This window comes from Tamandua tetradactyla, chromosome X, assembly GCF_023851605.1.
Source record: "Tamandua tetradactyla isolate mTamTet1 chromosome X, mTamTet1.pri, whole genome shotgun sequence".
Lineage (NCBI taxonomy): Eukaryota > Metazoa > Chordata > Mammalia > Pilosa > Myrmecophagidae > Tamandua > Tamandua tetradactyla.
In genome coordinates, this window is record NC_135353.1 from 46,746,076 (window position 1) to 46,750,767 (window position 4,692).

The window sequence follows — 4,692 nt, forward strand, 5'->3', positions numbered from 1 at the left end:
GATGGGGACTCTGCCACCTGCTCATGTGAGCATGTCATTCCCTGGGGGGCCAGGAGAGGGCCATCCTAAATACACCACTTCCACTTGATTACTCTCTATTGTGGGCACTGTCTGGGTGAGGGCAGTCCCGGCACTCCCAGGACCCAGGGCATGATGGGGATTTCTGGCCTCAGAAGGACCTGTGACCTCTTGTTTGATCCTTTCTGTTTCCACCAAGACCCAACAGCACATCAGAAGCTGCCTCTTGAAGGGGGAAGAGTGCTGGGGTGCATCTGTGAACCTTGTAGTCCCAAAACCCAGGGTTCTGTGAGTTCCTGTTGTTCCCTCCCTCTGCCAGAGGGACCAGTCACCACAGGTCTGGGTGGCAGAAACCTGCAGTGCAAACAAACAGAGATCCAGGCTCCAGAGGCCAGATGACTGAAACAGCTGCTTTTATTTCCTGCACGGCCCTTTCCTCCTCCATTCCCCAGTGGAAGGCACCCACCTTTCATGTCATCCAATATAGGGGTGCCAGAAGGATCTCAAGATGAGGTATATGTTGGCACCAAGATGCAAATGGATGTCTGGGTCTACGAGCACCAAAAGGGACACTTCTGCATTCAGGCTCCGTAGTCAGCTGCCACGCTCCCCTCGCCTTTTTCCCTGGCCACACTTGGCAATTATAGGCAGAGAAAGGGGAAAGGGGAGGGGAGTACACCTGCAGATAGAAGGTTCTATATGAGTTTAGTAATGTCCTCTCCATCCCCCAGGGAGGTGGTACTGCGACTGCTCGACAATACATCGAGGAGATGGGAGCACTGGGGTAGCATGGCCAGTCACCTACTTAAACATGATGGCCAGAATTTGCTGAATGGGGGAGTGCATCCCTGCAGTTGCCACTGGGACGTGCAACAGTGAAGGACATTAATTCTCCTAATGCATTTCCTGGCAGGAAATACACCCATTGAAGCAGAAAGGGAGCCAAAGGGATTGACCCACAGGGTGGCAGTAACCTCACCCCGCTCTACACACACCCATGTGGAATGCTGAAACGTTCCAAAGTGATTCACCATCCCTTCCCCTCTCCCTCTCCCTGGAAGAGGCCTGGGTGCCTGCATCAAAAAGCACCATAAAGGTCTGTTCACTGGTCCAAAATCCCACACACACTGGGGGATAAGTCATAAGGTCCTGGGGGTGGGGGTGTGGGTATGGAGCTTGGCCCCACCCGAGGCCATTTTTAATTTAGGCAAGTCTGGGTAGAGAGGCCCTCCCAGAAGCCAGACTCCTCAGTAAGAGCCAAAGGGAATGGTAGGAGATCTGTAGACTCCTCCTCCTCCTCTATTGCCAAGATCTGGGGATAATGGAAATGAGGTTGGACAGGGGAAGATTGTCCCTGTTAAGCCCAAGGCCCTCCTAATTTATATTTTTCCCAAAGTATTCCAATGGATATCCCATCTATGATGTACTCTTGCTCTGGAAACCACAAGAACATAACTCAGCAAGAGAGGGCCCACAGAGAAGGGGGTGGCCACTGACCTGGCCCGTGGGTCCTCAAACCTGCTAGGTTAGTAGGCATGTGCCCACCACCTGCTGCCTGGCTCCCCTGTCAGTCACTATGGCAGCACGCTCTTGGCTGTTCCATCTTGTCTTCCAGAAGAAGTCCTGTGGTGATAAGCAAAATCAGCTTGCTGCCTCACTCAAGGGTGCCCTTTTTTAGATAATCATCAACATTCCATTATAACTTGGGAATCTAATGAGGGACTAAATCCCACTGGAGGGGGTGGAATATCCATGTGTCAATATCCAGCTGTTGCAGCATAACCAAGGCTTCCTTTTCATTATTCCAAGGTTTAGTTGGAAGTCGGGCTGGTTGCCCAGAGTGGGGTATCCTTGTCTAATTTCCTTCCCAGTCGAACAAAGATGGGGCTGTGCCTCGCCTAGTTGTGGTTCAACTTCCCCGAGACTTTTCTGCAAGACTTTTCCAATCAGCCTGGATAATCAGGTGCTCAACATGCTCTCATCGTAAATTCGGGACACCCATGCATCCTCTCCTGACTTCTGCCCTTATCTATCTTTCATATCCCAGATTTTCTTCTCTGTAAAACCTTGTACTTTTGTTTTCACCTCTGGGTCCCCAACTTCAGTTCTAATAGTCTCCTGAATAATGACTAGCCTGACTGCAGGTATGCCTGGTTCCAGAATGAGAACAGATATAAGAAGCCATGAGGCAGGGTGGGGGAAGCCCCAACCTCATTGATCCCAGCATAGGACCAGCTAGCCAACTCCCTGGCATTCATGGGGGATTCTCAAAATCCCATTTATCATTATCCTTCCCCCAGAAGACAGAGATAGCAAGCCCTAGGTCCCCCAGCCATGGGTCAGTGCTGGTAGGGCAGAGGCATTCCCTCAGTTTAGCATACAAAACCATTAGTCCTGTGTTGCTAAAGATACTCTTGTTCAAAACAAATGCAAGAGCAATAAAAAGAATCACCAAAAAGTCAACCCACTCCATATTTCCCTGTTCACCCTGCTCGAGGCTCCACCAGAATCTGTGTAGAGAGTTGCTACACAGTGCATTATGGGGACACACGTTCAGGGCACAACAGAATCTTTCAGCAAATGACTGCTTTATTATGCAGCACAAATGATCTGAAAGAATAGGGAAAGAAATCCCATAGTGGTCAGTTACCAAGGGTGGCCCAAACTGCTCTGGTCAGGGTCGACAGAGGCAGCTCCTCATGCACCACTTTGCATTGGAGAAAAGAGATAAATCTATATTGTTTGATTGTGGTATTTACCCCTCTGGGGGGAGGGGACTCTGCCACTAAGAATTTCTGCCTTGATTGGCATCTGGGGCTGTATTGATGCATGCAACACCATGGGAGGATCTCAAGTACCTTATGCTGAGTGAAAAAAAAAAAAAAAACAGTCTCCAAAGATTACATACTGTACAATTACATTTATGTAACAGTTAAGAAGTGACAAAATTATAGACTCTGTTATAGAAATGGAGAACAAATCAGTGATTGACAGGGCGTGATTATGAAGGGGTAAGTATGGAGAGTTTCTTAGTGGTGATGGAACAGTTCTGTATTCTGATGGTGGTGATGGATACCTGGATCTACATTTGTAGATCAAATTTCACAGAGCCTTACACAAAAGCAAAACAAACAAAAAAAACCCACATACTCTAAAAGTTGACACGTTGAAATCCAAACAAGCTCTAAACATGAGTTAATACAGTGGTTCTCAACTTGAGACAATTCCCCCCTGCCCCCCCCATACACACACACAGGGAATATTTGGAAATGTCTGGGAACATTTTTGGTTGTCACAATTGGAGGGATTCCTTTGGTGGATAATGGGCAGGGGTGCTTATATACATCTTTCAAAGCTCGGGACAGCCCTCTCACTCCCCACCCCCAAACAAAGAATGATCTCTCCCAAATTATCAGTAGTACCAAGGTTGAGAAACTCTAAACTAATAGCATTGTATCAACATTGATTTTCTCATTTTGATATTTGTACTATAGTAATGTACGTTGTGTGAAGAATACACAAGAACTCGCTGTACTCTTTTTAAACTTCTTGTTTCTTTAATTATTTCAATATAGAAGTTATGTTAATAATACTGAAATAACCCTCTGATGACTCCCAATGGCATTCAAGATAACGTCCAAACTCTGGAGATGGAGTTTGGACGTAGAGAGTTTGTAAAATAGAGAAAATACTGTGAAGAAATTATGTAAGATAATACTCATGAAAACACTTTGCAAAGTATTTACTGGTATGCAATTGTGATGAAATTTTATCGTTGGCTTCAGCTTCTCTCCTACCAAATCTCTAGCCAAACTGAATTATTCGTTGTTCCATAAGTATGAACTTGTGCCATCTTCCTGTTGAGTTATCTGTCTTGACTATTTGCTCCATCTCTCAATTCCACCCATTGTACTTATTCCATCTGAGGAGTTATGCACAAGCTGCACTGGTTATAAAAGCAGGGAAAACATTTTTAATGTTCAGCACCATAGAAAACGTTTAACTAAATTACAGTACTGGGCTAGTATAATGCCTTCTATTGACTTATGCATTCAACAAATATTTATTGAGCATTCACAAGTGTTAGGCACTTTGCTTGACTGTGGCATACAACAATGGCTATGGTTGGCAATAAACGTTGATTAAATGATTGAATGAGGGAAAAATGAAGGAATAGCAGACTATAATGCTCATTAAATCACAGCTTACAAAAACCTTTTTTAAAGTGTAGGAAATGCTTATAGTAAGATGTTAGGTAATACAGATGGAATATCACGTAGTGTATGGAATATAGTACTTATGATAGAGATTTTAGGATAAAAAAATGAAACTTGTTATTATCACCCTGGATGTTATATATGGTTATATATAAGCTTAATTTAATTTTGGGGTCCTACATTTCCCCATGATCATTCAATTCATTTGTGATTGTGGGGGAAAGTATTTATTTTAAGAAAGTAAAAATTACTTCCATCTATACTTCAAGATTCAACCTAAGTTCTAGTTCTTCTATCTATGTTTACAGATTTGTTCTGATTGTGATCTCTTCTTCCTTGTAACTTTCATAACACTGCTTTCTTCCTCATTTGTGGCATTTACATGAGAAAATGACTCATGGATTTTCTCTCTCTCCAAAACTTGCATCTCTGTCACTCTTAGATACACCCTCGGATG